Source organism: Myxine glutinosa, chromosome 4, assembly GCF_964187855.1.
Source record: "Myxine glutinosa chromosome 4, kmMyxGlut1.1, whole genome shotgun sequence".
In the NCBI taxonomy this organism is placed as follows: Eukaryota; Metazoa; Chordata; class Myxini; order Myxiniformes; family Myxinidae; genus Myxine; species Myxine glutinosa.
This window is the reverse complement of record NC_136264.1, coordinates 114,447,852-114,462,040: the sequence shown is the minus strand read 5'-3', so window position 1 is coordinate 114,462,040 and position 14,189 is coordinate 114,447,852. Positions and strand designations below refer to the sequence as shown.

The window sequence follows — 14,189 nt, the reverse complement described above, 5'->3', positions numbered from 1 at the left end:
TGAATGAACGCGTACGTATTTTGTTGAAAAGCCAGATTTTGCTGGATCCTTTGAGAATTTCGAAGCTTTGACGCACCAAATCGCTCCATGGAGGCCGCCATCTTGTGAATTCGGAAGTATGCATAAAAAATTGCGAAAAAGTTCAATAGGAGTTTGTTTCACCCGTCTTTGTTTGATTCACGATCTTATGCACCTCTAATTTGTAATTAAAATACTTTAAGACCAACCTCGTTCCCCGGGCCGCATGGGCCTGGTTATCTTCAACGAAAATCTTCACCAAACACCGAAACCAATGAGATTCGAGCATTTTAAAAAGTATTTCAAAAAAGCTTATTACCGCGTTTCAGACGCTGAAAACGGCGTCAAATATTCTAAAATTGACGAAGAATTATTTTTTAGAAATCTCGCGGCCGTAGGGGATAGTTTTTCACGGCCGGAAATATCCGAAGTTGAGATGGAATTCACCGAATTAATCAAGAAGGAAATTTTATAAATTTTAATCTCATCCAGAATGCAAATGGTGTCATTTTGAACTAGGTACGGTACCTACTACACCTACCTACAACCAACTACCTAACCTACTGATGCTATAGTGATGGGTAAAATAGTGGCAAGAGCCGGCTCACTGCGGACTTTGCAGTTGGGTCATATTAAATTTTATCCACAAGTAAAAAAGGTTGATTCACAACATGGGGGGATGCTCTTTCACAACATGGGGGCCCCCATTGTTATTGCAGATGGCCAACAATACTGTTTCCCCACTCCTTTTTCCGCTTTCTCCCCCGAAATATGGAAATACCCAATCCCCACATTCCTCTCTGCACACCACCACTGCCTTGTCGGCTTGTTGGTCTTCGACTATTCAACTTTGGCTTATTTAATTAAACGTTTCCACCATATTTTTAAAATTAGGAATAGATAAAGAAGTACGAAACACGAACGTGCGAGAAAAATTATGTCACTTTTACAAAAACAAAAGTAGTCTCCCCGTCGGGGAATCGAACCCCGGTCTCCCGCGTGACAGGCGGGGATACTTACCACTATACTAACGAGGAACTGCAAAGACTAAAAATGAAAAACGTCTTTTATTATTATAATCGTATTAAGAAAAAAAAAACATTAAAAATTTTATGAAGGCAAATAAATATGGCTAAAAAAGTGGCTAAAGCATTCCTTTCGAAACCGTAGATAAGGAACGGCTGCTTTGACAAGCACTAGACAGCTGCTTGGTAAGTGAACACATTTCCTGTCAATAAACTTGTCTTGCAGCCAGACAGTCGTCGACAAACAAATTTAGCTCTTTCTGCACGGCCTTTGGCATACTTTCATTAAATATTTGGAATCTCTTTGCATTTTAATTTTCAGCCCAAAGTGTAAGAAAGAAATGGTCTGCTGAAAACTTTCGGGCGGTGTATATATCTCCGACCAAATATATACGGTAAATATATATGTATGTTTCCTTACCAGACACTTGAATTAAATTCAAAACAACATTTATTTCCTTCAACAAAAGTAGCATTTTATATATATGAATAATTATGTGCCTGAAGGAGACTGAATCCCAAAAGGCATAACTTGTATTTGTGGCGGGAACTCCTTCACACATGCAAGACAATATTCAGAACAAACTTAGAATTTATTTTAATGCCGAGCATCAAGCACGGAATGACTCAGGCCGGAATTCGAACCGCCGACCTTTCAGATTTAGAGGGAACGCCTTTACTATTACATCACCGATGCATTTTGGTGCGGTGCAAAAAAAAAAGCAGTCTCCCCGTCGGGGAATCGAACCCCGGTCTCCCGCGTGACAGGCGGGGATACTTACCACTATACTAACGAGGAACTATGAAAACTAGAAATGAAAAACGTCTTTTATTATTATTCTTGTTTTAAAGATAAGAAAATTAAACTTAAAAGTCGAATGAAGGCCAATAAATACGGCTCAAAAAGTGGCTGAAGCATTCCATTCGAAACCGTTGATAAGGAACGGCTGGCTTGGCAAGCACTAGATATCTGCATCTAGCTTGGTAACTGAACACACTTCCTGTTAACAAACTTATCTTGCAACCAGAAAGTCGTCGACAAACACATTTAGCTATTTCTGCACGGCCTTTGGCATACTTTCATTCAATATTTGGAATCTCTTTGCATTTTAATTTTCCAGCCCAAAGTGGCGGGAAAAATGGTCTGCTGAAAACTTTCGGGCGGTGTATATATCTCCGACCAAATATATACGGTAAATATATATGTATGTTTCCTTACCAGACACTTGAATTAAATTCAAAACAACATTAATTTCCTTCAACAAAAGTAGCATTTTATATTTTAAAATAATTATATGCCTGAAGGAGACTGAATCCCAAAAAAGCATAACATCTGTCTGGGGAACTCCTTTACACATGCAAGACAATATTCAGAACAAACTTGGAATGTATTTTAATGCCGAGCGTTAAGCAAGGAATAACTCAGGCCGGAATTCGAACCGCCGACCTTTCAGACTCAGAGCCGACGCTTTTACCATTACATCACCGAGTACATACAAAAAAATATATACAGACCGGTACATGACAAAAAAAAAGCTGGTATGGTACAAAAAAAAAGCTGGTATGGTACAAAAAAAAGCTGGTATGGTACAAAAAAAAAGCTGGTATGATCCAAAAAAAAGCTGGTATGGTACAAAAAAAAGCTGGTATGGTACCAAAAAAAGCTGGCATGGTACAAAAAAAAAGCTGGCATGGTACAAAAAAAAAGCTGGTATGGTACAAAAAAAAGCTGGTATGGTACAAAAAAAAAGCTGGTATGATCCAAAAAAAAAGCTGGTATGGTACAAAAAAAAAGCTGGTATGGTACAAAAAAAAGCTGGTATGGTACAAAAAAAAGCTGGTATGGTACAAAAAAAAAGCTGGCATGGTACAAAAAAAAAGCTGGTATGGTACAAAAAAAAGCTGGTATGGTACAAAAAAAAAGCTGGTATGATCCAAAAAAAAAGCTGGTATGGTACAAAAAAAAGCTGGTATGGTACAAAAAAAGCTGGTATGGTACAAAAAAAAAGCTAGTATGGTACAAAAAAAAGCTGGTATGATACAAAAAAAAAGCTGGTATGGTACCAAAAAAAAGCTGGTATGATCCAAAAAAAAAGCTGGTATGGTACAAAAAAAAAGCTAGTATGGTACAAAAAAAAGCTGGTATGATACAAAAAAAAAGCTGGTATGGTACAAAAAAAAAGCTGGTATGGTACAAAAAAAAGCTGGTATGATACAAAAAAAAAGCTGGTATGGTACAAAAAAAAGCTGGTATGATACAAAAAAAAAGCTGGTATGGTACCAAAAAAAAGCTGGTATGATCCAAAAAAAAAGCTGGTATGGTACAAAAAAAAAGCTGGTATGGTACAAAAAAAAGCTGGTATGATACAAAAAAAAAGCTGGTATGGTACAAAAAAAAGCTGGTATGATTCAAAAAAAAAGCTGGTATGGTACAAAAAAAAGCTGGTATGATACAAAAAAAAAGCTGGTATGGTACCAAAAAAAAGCTGGTATGGTACAAAAAAAAGCTGGTATGATCCAAAAAAAAAGCTGGTATGGTACAAAAAAAAAGCTGGTATGGTACAAAAAAAGCTGGTATGATACAAAAAAAAGCTGGTATGGTACAAAAAAAAGCTGGTATGATACAAAAAAAAAGCTGGTATGGTACAAAAAAAAGCTGGTATGGTACAAAAAAAAGCTGGTATGATACAAAAAAAAAGCTGGTATGGTACAAAAAAAAGCTGGTATGGTACAAAAAAAAAGCTGGTATGATCCAAAAAAAAGCTGGTATGGTACAAAAAAAAGCTGGTATGGTACAAAAAAAAGCTGGTATGGTTCAAAAAAAAAGCTAGTATGGTACAAAAAAAAGCTGGTATGATACAAAAAAAAAGCTGGTATGGTACCAAAAAAAAGCTGGTATGGTACAAAAAAAAGCTGGTATGGCACGAAAAAAAGCTGGTATGGTACAAAAAAAAGCTGGTATGGTTAAAAAAAAAAGCTGGTATGGTACAAAAAAAAAGCTGGTATGGTACAAAAAAAAGCTGGTATGATACAAAAAAAAAAGCTGGTATGGTACCAAAAAAAAGCTGGTATGGTACAAAAAAAAAGCTGGTATGGTACAAAAAAAAAGATGGTATGGTACAAAAAAAAGCTGGTATGGTACAAAAAAAAAAGCTGGTATAGTACAAAAAAAAAAGCTTGTATGGTACAAAAAAAAAGCTGGTATGGTACACAAAAAAAATCTGGTATGGTACAAAAAAAAGCTGGTATGGTACAAAAAAAAGCTGGTATGGTGCGAAAAAAAAATCTGGTATGGTACAAAAAAAAGCTGGTATGGTACAACAAAAAGCTGGTATGGTACAACAAAAAGCTGGTATGGTACAAAAAAAAGCTGGTATGGTACAAAAAAAAGCTGGTATGGTTAAAAAAAAAGCTGGTATGGTACAGAAAAAAATCTGGTATGGTACAAAAAAAAAGCTGGTATGGTACAAAAAACAAAAGCTGGTATGGTACAAAAAAAAAAGCTGATACCAGGTACAAAAAAAACCGAAGCCCTGGCAAAAGGTGTTGGTTGGTATGGCTTTGAGTCTCAAGTCAACAAATTCTTTATATTTCTGTTCTCCAGCTTCTGCGGATGACATCAATCCTTTTACAACATCACAATCGATTTCCACACCAGTCTTCATATGACGAGCGGGACCATTCAGGAATGGGTCAAAGTATTTGTCAAGCTGAAGTACTAGATTATGAACCATATTTTCATGGTGTATTCGGGCCGCTATTGTGGTCTCCTTGTGGACTGAGGAGGTGATGATATTTATCCTTTCCTTCAGTGTTGGTATTGCACTTTCAAGCCTGGTGTTGGCTTAGCGGTTAGGGTGCCGGCTTGGGATCTTAGGATCCTGGGTTCGAATCCCGGTCAATCACTGAATTAACGCCAGGGGGGTTGACTCAGCCTGTCATCCTTCCGAGGTCGTGCAAATTGAGTACGAGCTTGCTGGGATGAATGATCAGTGTGTACCCTGATTTAGAATAGGTACACTGTATCCCTGCACTTCGCAAGAGTGTGACCAAGGGTTGGCGCCAGGAAGGGCATCCGGCCACAAAAATATTGCCTCAAACAGGGAACCATGATTGTCAAGGGGCCCGAAAGGCTAACCCCCGCTCTAGCGGGGAAAATCGCCTTAAAACGATCATTCATTCTTCAGTGTAGCTCTGATCTTAGCCATGATATGACAACATTAGTGCAATAACTATGGGACCTGGGGGAGGGAGCAAGAATTTTTGGCACTTCGAAAGGGGGGCAAACAATTTTTGGCACACAATTTTGGAGGCCGTTTTTATATTACGCAATAAACATGCACAGAAAAGTCGCACAAAAGCGTTCAAATATGCAAAATGTCCTGCTCGCTATGCTCGCATCACCTATATAGACCATTTCAGGTTTGGAATAGGGGATGACCAAAATTTGGCATGTGCAAAGGGGGGGGCAAAGATTTTTTGGCACGTCGCGAGGGGGGGGGGGGGAGCATTTTTTGCTACACCATTCAGAAATTTCTCCCTCCCCCAGCTCCCATAATTATTGCACAGCCCCTAAACTCTGCTTTCCGAGAACGGAACATTCTGGGGGACAAATAAGATGAAATATCAATTTTGAGGTAATTTTGGCTGCCATTTTGGTTTTTCGTGGCCATCTTGCATTTGAGGCCAAATCCTGGGTGCCCTCCACCGTAATAACAAAGGACATAGGTTTGGAATGGTGGAACCACTGAGAAAACTTTGACAGGAGAACCTAAGAGGTAGTTTGAATATAATTAAGATGATTTTGGCGGCCATCTTGGATTTGAGGTCAAATCCTAGGTGGCCCTCAAGCTAATTTTAAAGGCTATAGGTCCAGTATGCCAGAACTGCTGAGAAAATTTTGACAGGAAAAACTATAAGGCAGTATAAACCTAAAGCCATTTTGATTTTTGGCGGCCATCTTGGATTTTAGGCCAAATCCTGGGTGGCTCCCAAGCTAATCTCAAAGGATATATGTTCAGGATGACAGAACCACTGAAAAAACCTTGACAGGAAACACTACGAGGCAGTATAAATCACCGAAAGGTAATTTTGGTGGCAATTTTGGATTTTAGCCGCCATCTTGAATTTGAGGCAAAATTCTGGGTGGTCCTCAAGCTAATATCAAATGGTATGGGTTCAGGATGATGAATCCACTGAGAAAACCTAGACTGGAAAAAAAATGTTAGTTTTTCGTTAGGTTTGCCCTGTCTCGGTGAGTGAGTGAAAGGCCCTCAGAATCAGCTTCATCGCAGGAGATTCCAATGATCCTGAAAACTTTGGTTTCAACAGCGTGAAGACAAGCTAGGTGTGAGGCAGGAGCACCGGCCCAGAGGGGAGAGCAGTACTCCATCAAGCTGCGGATGAAAGCCTTGTATGTGGTGAGGAGCTCAGGTGTGCCAAGGAAGGACTACGCACGACGGAGGATGCCCAGTCGGCGACTGGCTTTGGAGGCCAGATTTGAAATGTGGTTTTCACAGGAAATGTGGTTTCCCTCTTATGGTTAAACTGCCAAAATAAAGACTCTCTGCTCACCTTCACTCCTTCATTCCTCTTTTCTCCCACCTCTGGAACAAACTCCCCCACTCTCTTCAATCCCACTCCTCCCTCCAGGTCTTTAAAACAGCTGTTCACCACGATATCTTATCTTCCCCCATCCAAAACCTTGATCTTTTCTACCCCCGCTAATTTCACCCCAGATCCACTTTTTTTTAATACCAACTTCTTTCCTGGAAGTCCTTGCAGTGCCCTTGTGTTTTATACTTCTCCCACCCCTCCCCCTTCCCACGCTTCCTCCCCCCAAGCCCTCTCCCTCTCACAGATCTCCCGATGTCCCTGCTCTCAAATGTTGTGTTTGTGCTTCCCCTTCTCTCCCCATCTTGTCTACCGCTACCCTTATTATATGTTTTGTGTGTCTGTTTCATTTTTGTGTGATAAATGTTAGCTCTTTCAAGAGCCTCGATCCTGTATACAAAAAAAAAGAAAAAAAAAGAAGATCATGGCAGATAGTGAGACCCAAAAGCTTGAATGACATAACTTTTTCAAGAGGATTGTTGAGAAAGTAGATGGGAGAGTTGTCCAGACGGTCTTTTCGGAGAGACATAGTAAGAGTGTGAGATTTGTCAGAATTGAAAGATATGTTCCACTTGTTTGCCCAGTCTGTGATTTTGTCCAGGTCTGCAGAGAGTGAAGAGGCTGCAGACTGCCGATCTGAGGGTTGAGATATGGAGCGGCAGAGAGTGGAATATGGTCGTAAATACTCATCCATGGCTGCATACGTCTTCGGGAATGAAGAAAACGGTGCTAATCTTGGCATCTCAAAAAGTTATCGTTTAGAAGTAGGACTTCCACCATCTCCATTTAAGCAAGCCAGGACAATTCCCATTTCAGAGTCGGGTTCATTTATCTAACGGAAGAGAGATTCTACCATCTACTGGAATTCATGATTGACAAGAACTTCTGCTACGATATGTTTTTTTCATTATGGTCAACTCCAGACTTTCTCAAGATGGCTAACTCTTCTGTGAGCTCGTTACTCATGCTGCCTGTCGCCATCCAGTGTCGGATTAGGCGTCTTGCAAACATCTCATCCGTCAGTTTATGAAGCCGCAAACATTGAAGGTACCGGTAGTGTTTTCCCTTTACAGCTTGGTCAACTGATTTCCCTGCTTCTATGACTCCCACTGCCACAACCAGATCATCTAGTCCCGATCTTCTAAACCATTTATTACTCGCTCCCATAAAGGCACATTTGAGGTGGAAGGCACCAATAAATGGTATTGTCCTGTCAGCCCCACGACTAACACCACTGGGTGACGAATGACCAATCGTTTTTAATTCCGGGGCATGTCGCCGAATTTATGGCGGTGGACTTTATGGCGTGCGCGGGACAGAAGACAATGGGGTGCTTATCTGAACGGTGGGTTTATTGTCGGACCCACGAACAAATAAACGACACAACAAATGAAATAAATTCCACAATAATTTAATGAAAATAAATGCAATAGGATAAAAATGAAAGCTGAGGTAAAACTAATTTCTACTTTGAGAAGTCTCCATTCAGACCCAAATACACAACAGGGGAATGATAAAAGAAAATAAATTATTTTGTTTAGTTGGCCGGTACTCAGCTCTGGTCCAAAATGTGTTGAGGGGCTTGTTGGTCGTCGCTGCTGGTGCAGCCACTCGGGCGGGAAGCGCTCCGACAATGGCGCCAAACCCCCGCACCGACAACGCCCAGGCGCGAAGCAAATAGTGAAACCCTTCCTCGCTTCCACTGCCGAACGCAACGCGGCTCCAGCTCCCCTGAAAAGCACCATTGTTCAACAACACCCCCCACCCCCTCAAACGTTGCAAAGGTTCACAGAGTTCCCTTCACGACCGCCCGAGACCAAAGTGAGACCGAGAGAGGGACTAAGCGATTTTTCTTCTCCCTGCTCTCAAACCTTCCCGATAACGTCACGCCGACCAATGACCAAACTCCTTCGAATTGCCCCATGATGTTTCCATTTCCGGTCTGGTCGTGAGAGGACGCAGGCGTCACTTGCTCGCCGCTTCTCTGACTGGACCATTGTCCGTATCTTGCTTTCCTGGTGGTCGTGGCGGATTTTTGGCCATTGAGTCTGCCCTCTGCACGGTCCCGGCTCTGCTCTGCTGCTCCTGGCTTCACCTGCTCGGCTCCTTCGCTGTTTCCTCGGGCTCACTCTCGTGGGTTGTGCCCATTGTTTGCAGCGGCGGTGGTGGCGGTTTGCCGCCGTGATCTTGATTAGCGGCGGCGGTCGTTTGCCGCTGCATTTGCCGCTTTGCCTCCTCAACCTTGGCCTCGTGCTCGTCTCTTCGCTCCTGTCTGCCCTCTGCATGGTCCCGGCTCTGCTCCTGGCTTCACCTGCTCGGCTCCTTCGCTGTTTCCTCGGGCCCACTCCCGTGGGTTGTGACGATTGTTTCGCCTCCTCACCCTTGGCCTCGTGCTCGTCCCTTCGCTCCTGCTGGCATGGCTCTGCGGTACTCCGCTGCAAGGCTTCTCCTGCTTAAAACCCGCTCCACCCCATCATGCATCTCTGCAATCAAATCGAATGGACTCCTGCGTCGACCCAGGTACATTCACCGTGGCTCCGGTCGTAAGTTTGTTTATTTACAATCAGGTCACTCCATCCCCATCCTCTGGTCGGCTCAGCGCACTCCCACTCATCGTCCCAACACACCTGGTCACAACAACGCACAAAATCGCACCTCCTGTCTGCGAACCCTGGCCAAATCACCTGGATTCATACCCGCCGTACAAAACAACATCAAGCTCACCCTGTTCAATACCCGGTCCCTCAACAACAAATGCCTCATCCTGAACGACTACATCCTGGAAAATAAACTGGACTTTCTCTGTCTCACTGAGACCTGTACAACAACCACTGGACTACTACACGCTCAACCTCACCACACCCAATGGATATACTTACATCAATAAACCACGCTCGGAGGGCCGAGGTGGTGGAATTGCCGTTATTCACCGACAAGACATCAAGACCAACCTCATCTCCATCTCATCTGCTCCATCATTTGAACACCTGGCTTTTAAACTCTCTGGTCACACACAGTCAGTCATGGCTGTTGTCTACCGCCCTCCCAAACCACACCCATCATTCCTGTCTGACTTCTCCTACTTTCTGACCCAGCTATGTTCCCTCTCCCCCTCAATCCTCCTCCTTGGTGATTTCAATATCCACATGGACTCTACTGACTCCACGCTAACCACTGACTTCACTGATTTACTCACCTGCTTTAACCTCACTCAACATGTCAACTTTCCTACCCATAACCGTGGTCACATTTTGGACCTTGTCTGCTCTACTGGACTAATTTTGCACCATCTCTCTGGCTCCGACCTCACTCTCTCTGACCACCTAGCCATCACTCTGACCATCAACATCCCCACCCCAGCACCAAGGCATTATCGCACTATCAACTTCCGTAAGCTAAACGCTCTTTCACCTACCTCATTCTCATCGACCCTCTCTGAAAAAATGTCCACTTCTCCCTTCGTTGACCTCCACACCCCTTCTGACCTCACTGACTACTACAACCACACTCTCTCCTCCTGCCTTGACCAACTTGCGCCTATAAAAACCAAAACAGTTTCTTTCACCCATTCTGCTCCCTGGTTTACCCCTGAACTCCGCCGGATGAAAACTCGTGCTCGCCACCTTGAAAGACTCCGCAATAAAACAGGTCTCACAGTTCACTCCCAGGCCTACAAGGACCACATACAACACTATAAAGATGCCCTCTCCCGCGCCCGCTCCGCCTACTACTCTCAAATTATCCACTCTGGCTCCGGAAACCCAAAAGCACTCTTCTCTACAATAAACAAACTCCTCAGCCCCCTGAACACCACCACCCAGTCATTCACAATAGACAACTGCATCTCCTTCCTTTCATTCTTCCAACGCAAAATTGAAAACATCTACAACAGCTTGACCACCGCCGCACCCGCTCCCCCTCAAACCACCTGCCCCCCCTTATCCTGCCATCCCCTGTCTCAATTCTCCCCAGTCTCCCCTACTGACCTCTCTGAACTCCTCATTGGAATGAAAACTGCCACCTGCACTCTTGACCCCATCCCCTCCAGCTTTGTCAAGGCCTCCCTTCCTGCTCTCTCTCCACTTATCATTGCAACAATAAACTCCTCCCTGTCTACAGGCATCGTCCCACCATCCCTCAAAATTGCTGCTGTTACCCCCATTCTGAAAAAACCTGGACTAAACCCTGACACCCTAAATAACTTCAGACCCATCTCCAACCTACCCTTTCTGTCAAAGGTTTTGGAACGCGCTGTAGCCACTCAACTCAAACATCACCTCTCTGCCAATAACCTGTATGAAACATTCCAATCCGGATTCCGCTCCAACCACAGTACTGAAACTGCTCTCCTCAAAATCACCAACGACCTTCTCCTCTCCTCTGACGCTGGCAACCTCAACATTCTCATCCTCCTCGACCTCAGCGCCGCCTTTGACACCATCGATCACACCATCCTCCTCACCTGACTTGAAACCACCTTTAACATTACCGGCACTGCCGTCTCTTGGATTAAATCATACCTCTCTGACAGACGTCAGTTCATCTCCATCAATAACTGCAAATCCCCCACTGCTCCCCTCCCCCAAGGTGTCCCCCAAGGTTCAGTTCTTGGCCCCCTCCTCTTCATCCTTTACCTGTCCCCCCTCGGTCACTTAATCCACCGTCATGGTCTCCAATTCCACTGCTTCGCCGATGACATCCAGCTTTTCATCTCCACCAAGTCCATCTCCACCGCCACCCACTCTATCCTGACAAACTGCATCACTGAAATAAAATCCTGGCTTCAAATCAACTTCCTCAAACTTAACTGTGATAAATCTGAAATAATCATCATTGGCCCAAAAACGCTCACCAAGTCCACCCATAACTTTGCCCTCAACATCGACGGTTTCCCAGTATCCACCTCCCCTCACATCCGGAATCTTGGCATCATCTTTGACCAAACCCTCTCCTTCGACAAATACACTAAACAGATCACAAAGACAGCCTTCTTTCACCTGAAAAACATCGCCCGTCTCCGTCCATCCCTCTCCTCCATGGCTGCAGAAACCCTCATCCACGCCTTCATCACTTCCCGTCTGCACTACTGCAATAGCCTCCTTTATGGTTCACCCTCAACAATCACCAATAAACTCCAATACATTCAGAACTCCGCTGCCCGTCTACTCACCCATTCCCGGACCCGTGACCACATCACCCCCGTCCTTTACAAGCTTCACTGGCTCCCCATCTCCCAGAGAATCCACTACAAAATCCTCCTCTTGACCTACAAAGCCCTCCATAACCTGGCCCCATCCTACCTGGCTGACCTCCTCTCCAGACACACTCCCACCCGCAACCTCCGCTCTGCTGGTACCAACCTCCTGACCCCCCCCCATCCGGACCAAATTTAGATCCTGGGGGGATAGGGCCTTCTCCATCGCTGCTCCCACCCTCTGGAACTCGCTACCTCACACCATCAGAGACTCCTCCTCACTCACCACATTCAAAACATCACTCAAGACCCACATGTTCAACACTGCATTCAACATTTAACCCACAGCATCTAACCCCTGACTATCTCCTCTCCTTCTCCCTCCTTTGTGCTTTGAATATTTCCCTATTGATTCTTCTTTTTTTGCAATTGTTTTTATGTTTTGCTATGCATTATGTTTTGCACTCTGTCAAAGCGTCTTTGGGCTTCCTGAAAAGCGCTATATAAAATAAATGCATTATTATTATTATTATTATGGTCTTGTTTGACCAATGACGAACATCGGGGCGATGCCTACCGGCTTGCTATCCCCTGGAGGCGGGGTTTAGCCTGATCGGGAATATTCTGGGTTCTGTCGGCAGTTATGCCGTTCATTGTTGGTTAATGGGAGGTTGTTGTTGGTAACGAGGGTGCGTTTTTATGGATGGTCTTGTTGTAATTGTAGAAACAGGGAAAACCACAGGGAGCAATCACAGACTGGGGAAAACTAACTTTAATCCCTACCTAGTTATATTAGCTCCACCTCTCATGTGAAGACACGTAAACAACTTAAGCTCCAGTTTCCCTATTTAATACATCGAGATGTCTCCTACACGACCACAGTCCATGCTACACCTATACAATCCTACCTTTACTATGGTATCTCATCATCTACCCCCACAAACGTAAGAGTACTATATTATATTCTGGTATATCTATCTGGATGTTCATTTTTAGCTCACCTGGAACGTAGTTCAGGGGAGCTTATGCAATGGCGTGTCGTCCATCCATCAGTCTGTAAACACTTGCATCGTCTTCTCCAAAACTGCTGATGGGATTGTGACCAAACTTGGTACAAATTATATATGGTATGTTGTAACTCAAGTTTGTTCACGGCATTAGAAAAATCTGGGTCTAAGGGGGTTTACCGGAGTCAAAGTGGATCCAGGTTTGACCCCCCAAAATAGCAATTTGCTTTTTCCTCAGAAACTACACACACGATTTCAATGAAACCTAACCACAACCTTCATCACCCGTGATGTACCAAAATTTGTTCATGGTATTAAAAAAAAATCCTGCCCCTTTAGGGGTCTATGGGAGGTGGGGGGTTGCCCTCCAAAATAGATATTTGCTTTCTTCTCAGAACCTACACACACAATTTTGATGAAGCTTCACCACAACCTTCATCATCCGTGATGTACCAATGTTTGATCAAGGCATTAGAAAAATTGGGGTCTGAGGAGGTACACGGGGTGGGAGGGTGGGATGGGTTTCCCCCCAATATACACTACTGGTCAAAAGTTTTAGAACACGTTAATTTTTCCAGTTTTTACTGAAATTTACGCAGTTTAATGTCCATGGTAGAAATGTGAAAACAATTGGAGATAAAATGAATAACCTGAAATGGTAGAAAGGTAAGCAGTAAACTGCTCGAGGTTAAAAAAAAAGTTGAGGTTAGCAAAAACGGGAAAATAATGTAAATTGCACAGTTATACTGCATAAAAAGGCCTTTTTCAGGGAACAAGTAATGGGTTAACAACTTACAGCTGTTCTGCAGCAATGTAAGTAAATTAAGGCTTGAAAGTTGATGCAAACAATTCCTACAGGTGTCCCAACCTCTGCTGATTACTTGATTACAAACACCCTGTCTATATAAAAGCAGTTTTGGAACAGACTGTTATTACACCCTCTGAAGCATTATTTGGACAATATTGCACGGCAGGAAGTAGTATATTGGAAACTGGAGGAACCTCTGACAGGAAGAGGTCTGGCAGACCCAAAGCCACAACAGAATCAGAAGACAAGTTTCTGAGAGTCAACAACTTGCGTGATAGGCGGCTCACAGGACAACAGCTTCAAGCACAGCTTAACACTGGTCGAAGTAAGCAAGTCGCAGTTTCAACTGTGAAGGGAAGACTTCGAGCTGCAGGTTTGACAGGCCGAGTGGCAGTAAGAAAGCCATTGCTAAGATGGCAAAATAAGAAAAAGAGGCTTGCCTGGGCCATGAAGCACCGCCAGTGGACTACTGAAGACTGGCAGAAGGTCTTATGGACCGATGAATCAAAATTTGAAATCTTTGG

General features: G+C 43.7%; 2 non-coding genes across 2 annotated transcripts; both read right to left on the bottom strand.

Annotated features, from left to right (window-relative positions):
• Positions 1–983: 983 nt before the first annotated feature.
• Positions 984–1,055, bottom strand: TRNAD-GUC (transfer RNA aspartic acid (anticodon GUC)). Its single transcript has one exon. It is a non-coding gene; the product is annotated as a tRNA-Asp (tRNA).
• A 715-nt stretch (positions 1,056–1,770) lies between these two features.
• Positions 1,771–1,842, bottom strand: TRNAD-GUC (transfer RNA aspartic acid (anticodon GUC)). Its single transcript has one exon. It is a non-coding gene; the product is annotated as a tRNA-Asp (tRNA).
• Between the last annotated feature and the right edge of the window lie 12,347 nt (positions 1,843–14,189).